The sequence below is a fragment of the Neolamprologus brichardi genome, chromosome 18 (genome assembly GCF_056152115.1).
Source record: "Neolamprologus brichardi isolate AB-2024 chromosome 18, ASM5615211v1, whole genome shotgun sequence".
NCBI classification, from domain to species: domain Eukaryota; kingdom Metazoa; phylum Chordata; class Actinopteri; order Cichliformes; family Cichlidae; genus Neolamprologus; species Neolamprologus brichardi.
In genome coordinates, this window is record NC_142121.1 from 1,660,001 (window position 1) to 1,675,724 (window position 15,724).

At 37.5% G+C, this 15,724-nt stretch overlaps 2 pseudogenes; both read right to left on the reverse strand.

Annotated features, from left to right (window-relative positions):
* The window catches only part of LOC148097239 (uncharacterized), a 25,538-nt pseudogene extending 10,415 nt beyond the window's left edge, over window positions 1-15,123 (reverse strand).
* On the reverse strand, window positions 8,018-10,266 carry LOC148097240 (uncharacterized; annotated as a pseudogene).
* Window positions 15,124-15,724: the final 601 nt, after the last annotated feature.

Genomic DNA, 15,724 nt, shown 5'->3' on the forward strand with positions numbered 1-15,724 from the left:
CCTTACACAGAGTTTCTGTCTGATTTCTCAGACTTTATATCTGATTTAGTTCTGAGCTCAGATAAAATAATTATTGTGGGTGATTTTAACATCCATGTTGATGCTAAAAATGACAGCCTCAACATGGCATTTAATCTGTTGTTAGACTCAATTGGTTTCTCTCAAACTGTAAAAGAACCCACCCACCACTTTAATCACACTCTAGATCTTGTTTTAACATATGGCATAGAAACTGAACATTTAACAGTGTTTCCTGAAAACCCTCTCCTGTCTGATCATTTCTTGATAACATTTACATTTACAATAATTGATTACGCAGCAGTGGAGAGTGGACTTTATCAAAGTAGATGTCTTTCTGAAAGCGCTGTAACTAAGTTTAAGAATATAATCCAGCCACTGTTATCATCGTCAATGCCCTGTACCAACACAGAGCAGAGCAGCTATCTGAACGCTACCCCAACAGAGGTCGATTATCTTGTTAATAATTTCACCTCCTCACTACGTACGACTCTGGATACTGTAGCTCCAGTGAAAACTAAGGTCTCTAATCAGAAGTACCTGACCCCGTGGTATAATTCTCAAACACGTACCCTAAAGCAGATGACTCGTAATCTGGAGAGGAAATGGCGTGTCACAAATTTAGAGGATCATCATTTAGCCTGGAGAAATAGTTTGTTGCTTTATAAGAAAGCCCTCCGCAAAGCCAGAACAGCTTACTACTCACTGATTGAAGAAAATAAGAACAACCCCAGGTTTCTCTTCAGCACTGTAGCCAGGCTGACAAAAAGTCAGAGCTCTTTTGAGCTAACCATCCCTTTAACGTTAACTAGTGATGACTTCATGAACTTCTTCACAAATAAAATTTTTATCATTAGAGAAAAAATTACCAATAATCATCCCACAGATGTAATATTATCTAAAGCTACTCTTAGTTCCATTGATGTTAAGTTAGACTCTTTTTCTCCAATCGATCTTTCTGAGTTAACTTCAATAATTACTTCCTCCAAACCATCAACGTGTCTTTTAGACCCCATTCCTACAAAACTGCTCAAAGAAGTCCTGCCATTGATTAATTCTTCGATCTTATATATGATCAACCTATCTCTAATAATCGGCTATGTACCACAGGCCTTCAAGGTGGCTGCAGTTAAACCTTTACTCAAAAAGCCATCTCTAGACCCAGCAGTCTTAGCTAATTATAGGCCAATCTCCAACCTTCCTTTCATATCAAAAATCCTTGAAAGAGTAGTTGTCAAACAGCTAACTGATCATCTGCAGAGGAATGGTTTATTTGAAGAGTTTCAGTCAGGTTTCAGAGTTCATCACAGCACAGAAACAGCTTTAGTGAAGGTTACAAATGATCTTCTTATGGCCTCTGACAGTGGACTCATCTCTGTGCTTGTCCTTCTTGACCTTAGTGCAGCATTCGATACTGTTGACCATAATATCCTATTAGAGCGATTAGAACATGCTGTAGGTATTACAGGTATTGCACTGCAGTGGTTTGTATCATATCTATCTAATAGACTCCAATTTGTGCATGTAAATGGAGAGTCCTCTTCACACACTGAGGTTAATTATGGAGTTCCACAGGGTTCAGTGCTAGGACCAATTCTGTTTACATTATACATGCTTCCCCTAGGCAGCATCATTAGAAGACATAGCATACACTTTCACTGCTATGCAGATGACACCTAGCTCTATCTGTCCATGAAGCCAGATAACACACTCCAATTAGTTAAACTGCAGGAATGTCTTAAAGACATAAAGACTTGGATGGCCACTAACTTTCTGCTTCTTAACTCAGATAAAACTGAGGTCATTGTACTCGGCGCTGAAAAGCTTAGAAATATGGTATCTAACCAGATTCTTACTCTGGATGGCATTACCTTGGCCTCCATTAACACTGTGAGGAACCTTGGAGTCATTTTTGACCAGGATATGTCCTTCAACGCACATATTAAACAAATATGTAAGACTGCGTTCTTCCATTTGCGCAACATCTCTAAAATTAGAAATATCCTGTCTCAGAGTGACGCTGAAAAACTAGTTCATGCATTTATTACTTCCAGGCTGGACTACTGCAATTCATTATTATCAGGATGTCCAAAAAACTCACTGAAAAGCCTTCAGTTAATCCAAAATGCTGCAGCAAGAGTACTGACAGGGACTAGAAAGAGAGAGCATATTTCTCCTGTTTTGGCTTCCCTTCATTGGCTTCCTGTTAAATTCAGAATTGAATTCAAAATCCTGCTCCTCACATACAAGGTCTTAAATAATCAGGCCCCATCTTATCTTAATGACCTTGTAGTACCATATTTCCCTATTAGAGCACTTCGCTCTCGCTCTGCAGGCCTACTTGTTGTTGCTAGAGTATTTAAAAGTAGAATGGGAGGGAGAGCCTTCAGTTTTCAGGCCCCTCTTCTGTGGAACCAGCTTCCAGTTTGGATTCGGGAGACAGACACTATCTCTACTTTTAAGATTAGGCTTAAAACTTTCCTTTTTGCTAAAGCATATAGTTAGGGCTGGACCAGGTGACCCTGAATCCTCCCTTAGTTATGCTGCAATAGATGTAGGCTGCCGGGGGATTCCCATGATGCATTGAGTTTTTCCTTTCCAGTCACCTTTATCACTCACTATGTGTTAATAGACCTCTCTGTATTGAATCATATCTGTTATTAACCTCTGTCTCTCTTCCACAGCATGTCTTTTATCCTGTCTTCCTTCTCTCACCCCAACCGGTCGCAGCAGATGGCCCCGCCCCTCCCTGAGCCTGGTTCTGCTGGAGGTTTCTTCCTGTTAAAAGGAAGTTTTTCCTTCCCACTGTCGCCAAAGTGCTGCTCATAGGGGGTCATATGATTGTTGGGCTTTTCTCTGTATCTATGAAGCGCCTTGAGGCGACATTTGTTGTGATTTGGCGCTATATAAATAAAATTGAATTGAATTGAATTGAATTACATTTACATACTAAGGTAAAACCTTATTACATCAGTAGATGGTGATCCTGCACAGCTGTGGATCCACTGGAAAGCAAACAGCTGCAGGTTCAGGCATTAAAACTCTTTATTGATTAATTAAACTAAATTAATTGTATAATTAATTATAAGTAAATAAATTTATATACAAAACCAAAAACAGTAGGACCTTCCACATGTTAGAGAACAACACTAACCACTATGGACACACAGGAATCTGTGAGAAAAAAACATCAAAGTTATTCATGCTTCTTGCTCATTGTGTCAGATGTTTAGTTACTCCTCGGCCTCCTTTAGCAGTAATGATATCTGTAACAAATGTAGCATATTTGCAGCTCTGGAGGCCAGGATTACTGAACTGGAGACTCGGCTTTGCACCCTGCTCTCACCCTTAGCTAGCCAGGCCCCTGTAGCTGGTGCAGCCGAAGATAGCGTAGGCCCCGCTAGCTGTTCCCCGGCAAACCCCAAGCAGCTGGGGAAAGACGGCTGGGTAACGGTGAGGAGGAAGCGTAGTCCTAAACAGAAGCCCAGGTACACCACCAACCCGTTCATGTGTCTAACCGTTTTTCCCCACTCGGTGACACACCCGCTGGGGGTCAAACTCTGGTAATTGGTGATTCTGTTCTCAGACATGTGAAGCTAGAGACACCGGCAACCATAGTCAGTTGTCTTCCAGGGGCCAGAGCAGGCGACATTGAAGGAAATTTAAAACTGCTGGCTAAGGGTAAACGTAAATTCAATAAAATCATAATTCACGTCGGCAGTAATGACACCCGGTTACGCCAATTGGAGGTCACTATGATTGTTGGGCTTTTCTCTGTATCTATGAAGCGCCTTGAGGAGACTTTTGTTGTGATTTGGCGCTATATAAATAAAATTGAATTGAATTGAATTCATGTTGCTGTGTTTGTATTTAAGGACTGTTGATTAAACGTTATGTGTGTTATAAAAAATTGTTGAATTAATTCTTAAACATATTTTAGTTCTTACTGAGTTTTAGCTGCTTTAGAAAATAAATTCTTATAAGATTTCCACCTTTTAGCTTTCGGATTCTCTCAGCCTTTGACGTAATTATTAAAAATTATTTCAAAGTAACACTGTCAGGTTACAGGTGGTGCCCATGTGTACTGTTGTTTGTAACCTAAGGAGCTTGGAAAGAAAAGCGTCTGGACTTCTTTAAGTTGCTTGAAGACGTTTCATCTCTAACCTGAGAAGCTTCTTCAGTTCTAGGGTCAAATGGTGGGGAGTCCCAGATTTAAACCCAGTGGGAGTTTCCCCCCAAAGAGGGACAAAGGACCCCCTGATGATCCTCTACCTAATCACATGAGCCAAGGTGTGAAACTGGGTGTGGGTCCCAATCAGACAGGGTTTCGGGTGAGTTCATTGTGAAACCTGGCTCCACCTTATCATGTGATTTCCTGAGGTCAGATGGCCCAGGATGTGAGTGGGCGTTAAGGCGTCTGGGAAGGATCTCAAAACTGGATTATAGATGGCAGACAGTTGGTGTCGTAAACCACCGCCTCTGTTCAAAGATGGTCGCTCACAGTGGACATAGATGGCTTCTTTCACTCCTCTTTCAAACCATCTGTCCTCTCTGTCCAAAATGTGAACATTGGCATCCTCGAAAGAGTGACCTTTGACCTTTAGATGCAGATGGACTGCTGAGTCTTGTCCTGTGGAGGTGGCTCTTCTGTGTTGTGCCATGCGCTTGTGAAGTGGCTGTTTGGTCTCTCCAATGTAGAGGTCTGGGCATTCCTCGCTGCACTGTACAGCATCGGTCCCCAACCTTTTTTGCGTCACGGACCGGTTTAATGTCAGACAATATTTTCACGGACCGGCAGGTGTCACGGATAAATACAACAAAATAAAATGATATGACCAAGACAAAAACTGTGGTATTTTGTAAATATAATATTACACGCGAATTCACTGTGTAATTGTGTAACTTTATTAGCAGCATCCTCCTGATAAAGGTATCGCACATAAACAAGTAGTATTGCCTTATTGTCCACATCTGTAGACTCATCAACCTGCAAAGCGTACCATGGTGATGTATTAATTTTCTCCAACAACTCTGTCTCAATGTGCTATTTCATCAATGCGACGAGTAACAGTGCTAGCCGACAGAGGCACCTGTGCTATCCTTTCAGCCGCCACCTCCCCAAAAAGTTCACAGCAAATGTCTTTAGTGGCAGGAAGGATCAATTCTTCACCAATAGTGAATGACTTTTTAGCCTTAGCAATACGGTTAGCCACCAAGTATGATGCTCTCAGTGCACCTGTATTTGTTGTTGTGGAGGCCCTCAGTAATTGCTTCTGTCCCTGTTGTTCCCGCTTTTTTCTTTCAAAATACTCCAAAGGCTTGTTTTTTTAATGTTGGGTGCTTGGTCTCCAAGTGACGAAGCAGTTTTGAAGGCTTCATTGCCTTATTGGAGAGCCTGTCGCCGCATATTATGCAGAGCGGGCTTGGTGTGTGGGAATCACCTGTCGCGATAAATCCATATTTCAAGTAGGTATTTTAGTATTGTCTGTTAAATGCAGCTTTCTTTTTCTTAGTGGTTGTCACACACTCTTCTTCTGTCTTCTCACTGGGCCTTTTTCCCTTTGCAAAGAAACCCTCCAAAGACATCTGTTTTTTACTCATTTTGCTAGCTTGTAGGTTTAATATTAGCTACTAATGTATCTTGACATGCATCAAGAGTCAGTCATAGACGGACGTAAATGAGAGAATTCAGTCTTTTTCAAAATAAAACACTGTTCAGAGTCAGATAATAAATAAAATGAAATTAATGTAAGTTATTTATTTTTTCTGTGCGGTATGAGCCTCAACTCTCGCGGCCCGGTACCGGTCCGGGGCCCGGGGACCGCTGCTGTACAGCATACACCACGTTGTTAAGTTTGTGTTTAGGAGTTTTGTCTTTGGGATGAACAGTTTCTGTCTGAGTGTGTTGCTGGGTACACTGGTATATCATGTTTGGAGAAGACGCTCCTAAGTTTTTCTGATAAACCTTGTTTCTGCCTTGTTGCCGAACTATTACCACCTTACTACCGGGCTGCATTTCCATATTATTACCTGCAGTTTTTGGGCCCTTATTATACAATTACATAAATCTCAGTGTTATATTACTCAACTATAACTATGTTTGCTACCATGATTTTTTTTTTATATAGTTGTGAGTGGTAATAACATATAAATTGAAGAACACAGAGTGAGATGCACATTTTGTAGTCCATCTTCTGTCACTGTACACTCTTAGAATGGATTCGTTAAAATTGACACATCATGAGTTAAATTTTAACACATGTGCTGCATCAGATTAGGGACAACACATGATGTGTCAGTTTTAACACAATTAATGTGTCTGCTCCTTTAACACATTTTCTGTGTTAAAAAAAATGTAAACACAAGGATGTGTTATTTTGACACAAAGATGTGTTAAAATGTGTACATTTCAATTTTTTTTAAAAAAAAGGAGAAAAAAGATGGGTATATATTATACATTTATTGAATTCCATTTTTTATCTGGCATATTATAAATCATTACAAACTAAATGAACAACAGCTGTCAGAATCTTTTCAAATAAAATGTTTTAAATTCAATTTTAGCCAAAGCTATATCACAATTTTTACTTGACAAAATCAAACAAAATTCATATCTGACTAGCTTTCTATCTTTCTAGATCATTAAAATGTCAAAAAAATGAAAAAAGGGCAATCATTCATATATATATATATATATTCATATATGAATATATATATATATATATATATATATATATATTCATATATGAATATATATATATATATATGAATATATATATATTCATATATATATATGAATATATATATATGAATATATATATATATATATATATATATATTCATATATATATGAATATATATATGAATATATGAATATATATATTCATATATATATATATATATATTCATATATATATATATATTCATATATTCATATATATATATTCATATATATATATATATATATATATATATATATATTCATATATTCATATATATATATATATATATATATATATATATATATATATATATATATATATATTCATATATATATATATATATATTCATATATATATTCATATATATATATATATATATATATATATATATATATATATATATATATATATTCATATATATATATATATATATATATATATATATATATATATATATATATATATATATATATAAATATGATTTGAGCTTCGGAATGACACTGGCTTCCCATTTTTGCAAAAATAGGTCCACCTTTCCTCCTGTAAGATTGCCAAACTCCAAGTCCAGCTTATGGAAAGAAAAAAGGTGTTTACGTTTAAAATGAAGCATTAAACAGATTAAATCAAAAGTACATTCTGTCCATTTGGTAGCTGTATGGCTAAAATCAAACTTTACAGTATCACATTTCTGTTACCCATTCCACATCAAGCTTACCTACACAGTGAAACATAACAATTTACTTGGAGTGGTATTTGAATACAAGACCATTATTCCTTAATTTTAGCTATGATTTGGTCCCATCAGACCCTGAGAAAAAATTAGGACTTTTTAGCTGATGTTCAACTTTCTAGCAGACAATTTCTTATTTTGTCTGTCTGCGGTTTGTCCTGTAGAGCTTTTTTGCTGAAAATTGTGCTGCTGAAAGCAGAGTTTCATACAGATTTAGGTGATATTTTGTAGGGTTTTCACTTCCACGAGCAGCACTTTCTGCATTGTCATTTGATGTCCCTACTATTAGATAGTCATTTGGTGGTACGACTAAGATTTTGGACCATGTGAAAAGTGATGCTCATTGTAATCAGTGCCCAGTGAGTAATGATCAAACTCTGAAGTTATAAAACTTTCAAAATATTCACTAGGAGCTCATAAACATACCTCCAAATGTATCGACTCCTGTTACATACTTTGTATGCAAAACACAACTGAGTGGAGAAGGAGTACATAAACCATTACCAGGAAACCAAGCAACTTACCAGACTTGGCATGTCCAACAACCGTGGGTACTCTCCGAATATTCCAGGCTCTGAGACTGGTGTATGTTTCCTCCATGCCTGACATGATAATTGGAAGGTTCTCAGCTGAGGGCCGCAATAACTTGGGTGACCCACTCATCTGTGCTGCTGGTATTCCCATCCTCTCGCCTGAGCTTCTTGTCTTCACCACAGTCATCTGTTACTTTTCGCTTCTTATAACGTCTCTGCCCCTGGTCGAGATTCCGTCTAAGGTTGCGCAGTTTAGTCTCTAAGAATCCACAATGAGAGACTGGATCATAATAATGCTCCTGAGGAAGAAAGGACAGAGGTATATGGGTAACAGCTGAGCAATTTTAACTGAGAAAAAAAGCTCTAATAAATAATTAGGTAAAGGTTAAACGATACACAGTAAGTGGGAACAAGTGCAGTTTACAGTATGTAGTGGAATTTACATTATTAAAATGCTAAATTTACTTACAAATCCTTCCCCCTCTCCTGCCACTCAGGGATGGAAAAGTGGTGATGATGCTTTTTGCTACAGTTAGCTTCTCTGCACTAAGAGGGTAACTGGAAAACAAAGGTAAACTTTTTTACTTCTGTATTTACTTCAGCATTTTTAAAGGAAAACATTCATTACAAAATTTTAACAAAGTACAGTAAAGTGCTATACTTACTAACCACACCTCTCCACCAAATCCCCAATGTAAGTCTTCACAAGGAGCTTCCTCGATGGCACCAACAGGTTTCATACTCCTTATGAATCTGTGGGGCTTTTCTGAGTGACTTCAGGGGTTGACTTTGTTCTTCTGTGGTAATGGTAGACTGTGTAAAGGCAACACCAGACACTTTACCTCTCTGCAATAATCTTCAAAGTTATGACAGCAAATTTCCACAGAGCATAGAAGCACGAGTTTACTCAAAAAGCTGCAGCAGAATTACCTTAATTACCGTGATTATAACGCAATGACTAAAAGAAATTCTGAATAATAAATAAATTGATTTTATCTTCTAGTTGCTACTTGGTGAATAAATCTGATCCTGACTAATAGTTAATAACTGTTAAAACACATTTCATGACTTAGGAAACTGGAGAAATGCAAAGTGTACCTGACTTTGTCTAATCTCCCCAAGAGAGGTTTCCATCGGTGGCCCTCCGGCTGACAGGACGATATGGAATCTATCAAAGTCCTTAACGTCTACCTCACTGTCAACATCAATATATTCCATGAAATCAGTGTTATACTTTAGCAACCTATCAAGCACACAGCCCATGTGCTGAGCTTGGCTTTGACCTATGATGTCTGTGGCACTGCTGACAATAAGAATTTTTTTTTTTACAAATTTCTTTCTCATCTATAAAAGTGGTTACAAGGACTTTGACAGATTCTAAGTTGTCATATGTGTGCTGAAAAAATGAAACACATGACTAAATAAGTAAGATAGTTTGCATGGTCAAGTTGCTGTTGTTTGTTTTTTTATTAACACTGACTATTACTTCCTCAGAAGTTCTGCATAAAAAAGAAACTATATCAGAGCATGTTTCCAGCAATAAGCCTTAAAAAAGAATGTGCACATACTTTAGTTAATCATACTAGATGCAAAAACTGCTTTAACTGCTTGAAAAAATAATTATCTCTGTCAATATGAGGTATATTTCATGTTAAAGTTACTCAGTCTTTATTCCTATTCTGTGCTAGTAAACGAATGGTCGCGGTGATAACTACATTTGCTCTATTCAGAGCTAACGACAATATTGTCATTTTACACAACACTGCTACGGTTAGGTGCTGACTCTGCGTTGCTCATATACAACAAAATGCCTGTCGGAGCCGCTAGCCAACTACCACACTGGTTTTAAGAGCAATTTCTGAATACTCTAATACATAAATAAAGTAAATAGATAAATACATGAATAAAGTAATACATAAAAATACTACCAAAACACATTAACTCTAATGAAGTATGGCACGAAAGCCAAGAACTAATAATAAAATTAAGAGTAGGATATGTTAGCAAGACTGTTACATTAAGGTTAGCTAGGTATAGTTAAGAAGTAATTAACTTAAACTCAAAACTCCTACATAACTCCTATATTTTATATAAATTCACATTCTTCCAGAAACCCGGCATATTTTCAGTACATTAAGATAAACTGGTAAATGATACTTACTGTAAGGTCTGACAACATACTAGGCGACGTAACGTCCATCTTTGCCTCCTTTGTCTCAGTGGCGCGAAAGATAGCGCCCCCTTCCCGCCGCTGGTATGTCATGTTGCTGGGCAGATTTTGTTTCAATTTTCAGCATGTGTATTCTTACTCATTTAATTTCCTACTTTTGCTTCAATTGTATTCACATGTTACGGTCAAAATTAAGCCTGTTCTTTGTGGATACTTATGCTTATAGTATAGCCATGGCCATTAATTGGTATGCCACACATATTGAGAAATAAAAAATTAATCCTCTTTCAGAATTTTAGTACACCATACACAACTTGGTCCACATTACATTATAAAATGTTTTATTTGTTGAAAGTAATGAGGAAAGGATTATGGAAAACAAACAATAACTAAACATTTTATTTATTCAGTTAATATAGTTATAATACATTGTTAATCTACAATTTATTTCACTAAACACAGGGCTAGCATCAAATTACTGAGCTGCTAATTTTAGGTCCTGTTGTAAGATTCTGAAAATAACACACAAAATGTGTTAAACTGTGCAACACATCAAGTGTGTTAAGCGTTTTACACATTTTTTCAATGTTTACACATTTTCTTACACATGTTATGTTAAAATTCACACAAAATGTGTTAATAGTGTAACAACACATTTTTTGTGTCATTTTTTAACACATCGTTTCTAAGAGTGTAGTTTCTTCTTGTTTTTAAGTCCTTAAAAATCCTCCTTAATACCTTTCCTTGACCTTGCAATGTTTCCCACTGTGATGAAGAAAAAATGTTAAGGAGAAGGAGGTAAGAGGTCATTTTTGGACTATTCAAAGCGCGCTCTGACCACTCAGCTATCGTCTTTCCTGAGGAAATCTGACTGTTGGACCACACCCTGTAACCTTCTCTCTCTCTCCTCCCCAGTAGGTGGGAGTTTGTTTGTTTTGGTTTCTTTTTGCTTTTTGTTTTCCACAGACTATCATCGACACTCACACATTAGTGACACAGTCATCCCACATTTGGGATTAAATAGACTGTCTGTCTTCATTCAGGGAGGGAAAGTGTTTCCCTCCCTGAATGAAGACAGACAGTCTGTCTGACTGAAATGCCTCTTTAACTGATCAACCTGGATCATTTAGCATTCATTATGATGACACACAGTGTACTCACAGCAGAGGTCGCCGATCCTCTGAAGTTGTTCTGTCGTCTGCCTCTTGGTCTCTGAGAGGAAACAACTCCAACCCCAAACGGTCTGATATCTGCGGCTTTAAACTCTGCTGCCCCCTTGTAGCACCAACACACTGCAGCTGCTGCTACTGATCATGACAGACAACATTCAAGTAATATTAACAAGCACATTAATTAAACATTACTGAACAGATTGGTGCACAAAGAGAAAAAAAAACATATTGAAATTCAACTTTCATCTTCAGGAAATGTTTTTTTAACACTCACAGTTTCACATCTATAAATCTGACCATAAATCTGTCAGAGGATGTCAGATAAGACCGTAGACCTGAAGAAGCCAGGAACGTTCTTCTAGACATCAGCAGGAACCTCGGTGAGAAGGTGACAACTGTTGTGTGTGTTGTGTGATTCTTTAGAAATGGAAGAAATATCAAACGACCATCAGTCGCTCTCGGTCTGGAGCTCCATGCTTGCCTCATGGGATGATGGTGATCATCAGAAACGTGGTTGTGATGGACAAACCCATGGCCACACTCTGAAGTCGTTGCCAAACAAAATGTGGTGGCCAGGGTTTGAAAGCATTAAATGCAACAGGGATAATTGGACTGCACCACCACTTCCTGCTGAAGGGGGGGAATGTGTGTTTTCTTTAATGTAAAAACAAAGTAGTTGCCCTTAATTAAATATTTGAGTTTAGGGTTTAATGTTTTTGATTTTCTTCTTTGGTGTTTAGTTTATTATCAAACCAGACTGTACTGCATTGTTTTTTGTTTACAGTTGTGTTTTGTTTAGTTACCCCTCATGTGTCATAGTGGTCTGATCAGCCATTAGATAAATCCTTGTGTGTCATTTCATGTTTAGGTCAGTTATGTTTGTTTGGGCAGTCAGTTGGTTTGTTAAGTTGCGGTTTTACATGAGTTGAGTTTTGTTTCTTTTACCTATTTTATGAGCTCAACATTTATTACTTTTGTAAATATAATTTTTGGTTTAACCCTCTCAGGCTCAAATTAAGATTTTGTTGCTAATGCACAAAAGAATACCTGCAGTGGTACTTCTGAGTAAAAAAACCTCATAAAATATGTATGTGGGGTAATCAGGTTTTTAGTTTTTACTTGTTGCAAATCTGCAACGCCTGCCTATAGAGGGTTAAATGGCAACCCTATTTTTCAAATAATTTCTGTGACTCCTCCTGTTTTCAACTCGGTCCACCACACAAGTCCAAGCCAGCTAAGATCAGCAAGAACCCTGTTATCATGGTTCCGAAAAGGTAGATACTCCTCCTGTCCTAAATCGACCGTCCCGCCAGGCACATGACCCTCCAGTTCCTCCACCTGTCCATCATGTATGTGGCAGGGAATGTCCCTCCAGGATAGTCGGGCTCCCCCGACCTCAGGCTTCTCGTTGAGAAGAGGGTGTCAATTGGATTCAGGACCAGTTGATCAAATTCTAATTATCAAAGCTGAAAATTTAAATAGTTAAAAGTTGAAATGTGAATAGTTGGTTTTTGTATTATATTATTTATTTATTACATTTTATGTGGAGTGAATAAATAAAAGTATATTTACGGTGGCCCCTAGAGACAAAGCACGTACAAACTCCAAAACACGTACAAATTCAAAACACGTAAAAAACACAACAGAAGTGCTCCAGGATGCTAGGGGGCAGTGTTGAGCTTTTGTTACCTCGTGGCTACAGAAGGCAGCAAGTACCAACAACCGGATTTGGTGTGTGGTAGTAACAGGTAAATGAACTTTTTTAAAAAATTATTATTATTTGAATATATATGAGTGCTTGTGTATACACAAACAATACACACATGCTTTCAATTGTGTAATTTAAGTGATCTAGGTAGCTGTTTTGGAAGTTCAGTTAACGCTAGAAATGTGTTTTGGAGTTTGTACATTCAATTCAATTCAATTCAATTTTATTTATATAGCGCCAAATCACAACAAATGTCGCCTCAAGGCGCTTCATAGATACAGAGAAAAGCCCAACAATCATATGACCCCCTATGAGCAAGTACATGCCACCGCATATATTTATATATAAACATATATAAATAAAACCACTTTTTTTTTACATTAGTAATTCCTTTTGTGCATAATTTTATATTATTGTTAATAATAAATTAATTAAAGAAACAAAACAACCTGAAGAGCCGGTTCGGAGCTGAAAGAGCCGGTTCTCTAAAAAGAGCCGGAAATCCCATCACTAGAATACAGAGCTCAGAACTGCCAGATTCAATGATTCTAATAAAATAATGTGTAATGTAGTAAATGCACAGAGACTAAAGGAGCACAGCTTTACTGGAAACATTCGAGCTGGTTTCAGTTGGCTGAAGTTCTTCATGCTGCCTCACTGTCAGACATTACTGAGGACTCTGCTGGAAGGGAGCGCCCTCTGCTGGGCTGCTGGCCGAACTACAAGCACTGTGTTAAGTTACTGAGTGTAAATTTAAAAACGAGTGGACAGGAAGTAAATGAAAATGAAGCTGTGAATGTGTAAATGACACCTGTGAGTTAGTAAAACTACGTTTGATAGCTGATAAACATTTACTGTGTTTTATGAAGCAACAGAAAAATCCAGAAAAATTACAGGAAAGTAAACAAAAAGTAAAATTACACTTTTTAAATAAAAGCATAAAAATCAACACATTAAAAACTCCATAAACATCAACATCAGGAGTCACTGAGAAAATAAACTTAATATTAGATCAAACGTAAAGAATATAAAGAAGCTGAAAGGAAAAAGTAAAAGGTTGAACATTGTAAAGTCCACTCCAATAATCACACTTCTATGTTAAAGATAAATCAATTTTAAAATGAGATCTTATCAGGAAGCAAACAGTAAATAAGAGTTTTTTTACATGTGTCGTTTGTCTTCATCGACTGAGGTCAAACTGATCTTGATCTTTTCCTCGTTCTTCTTTGTGATCACATGAATGTTCAGTGAAGGAGTTTCTCTCCTTTCTCTATTTTAGCCATGAGCTCTGCTTTTTCCTTCATGGACATCAGAGACTCAACTCGTCTCTTTCAGCCTTCTTTGCCTTCAGATTTCTCTCCTTCAATAAGCACGTCGATGTACTCTGGAGTGGACAGAGTGTTTGTCTTCAGTGATGTCTCTTTGAGTCTGTTCAGACACTTAGAAGATTTCTCCATCAGTTTCATCACTTCAACCTGTAACGTTTCATATTCAGCCTCCAGTTTTTCAGCAATCATCTTCTCCATTCCCAGGTATCGCCTCCTCTCTGCTCCATATATGTTAAGTTTATCACTCGTCTCTTTTATCTCCTCAAGCTTGGCTAACCCAAGTTTCACCTGCTCCTGCAGATTCTCAACTGAAATCTCGAGCTGCTTTCTTTCTCTGAGGACTTCCTTTGTCAGTGTCAAGCTTTTGGTTTCTATTTTATTCAGAGCAGCAAAAAACTTCTTCATACTTTTTGTCCCCATTTTCCAAAACATCTGATCAAAGTCTCCTTCATCATCATCATCACTCATACTGTCTCGTTCGGCTGATCTGTTGTTTGCTAAAAGTGCTGAATTATTGAATTTGAAGTGAGCCGGCGGTCTTTTGTTTTAGGACATGGGACTCCTGCAGCATTGATCGCCTCTAGAACTGGAGGTCTCTCTGTCTCTTTCTATGCCTCTTGTATCTCCAAAGCCTGGAGTGTCAATAATGGTCAGAGAGAACGGGATTTTAAATCCATCCTGGTGGTTGATTTTGTAAACATCATTCTTCATTTATTCATTTATTTCACACATGGTTCAACAGTGTTTTATTTCGCTCCCAGGAGCGCGCGCCCCCGACGGACGTAAACAAACAGAGAGAGAGGGGAGAGGGAGTGAGAACACAACATCACGGGCAGGCCAACTGGTGGGGACCGTCGGACCTTGACAAAATCAAGCTCTTTGACATCAACAAAACTCGCTGTGATTGGACAAAGAGAAATGCTGAGTATGACACTTATACACATAACAAATTGTGATCAGGATAATCTGTAATTGATTGATTATTGATTATAATCTCTGCGCCTCAGTCTGTAGTAACTCTGGTTGGATGTTAGAGGATCAAATGCTTAAAGACAATAATGTGTTTTTCCTGGATTTTAGGTTAAAACTTTCATAAATATTAGAGACTGTTCATTTCTTTATAAGTGAGCAAACGTACAGATTCAGCAGGGAAGAAATAAATTTTTCCTCTATGGTTCATTTTCAGAAGAGTGTCAAATATTATAAAAACAAACTTCAGACAGAGAAAACCTTCGGTGAAGATGAAAGATCTGATTTATAAAATACTTCAGAAAGTGAGTTAATCTGATTTATAAAAGCAGAAACCTTCAACAACCAGTTTGTTCTAAATGAGGCTGTTGCTG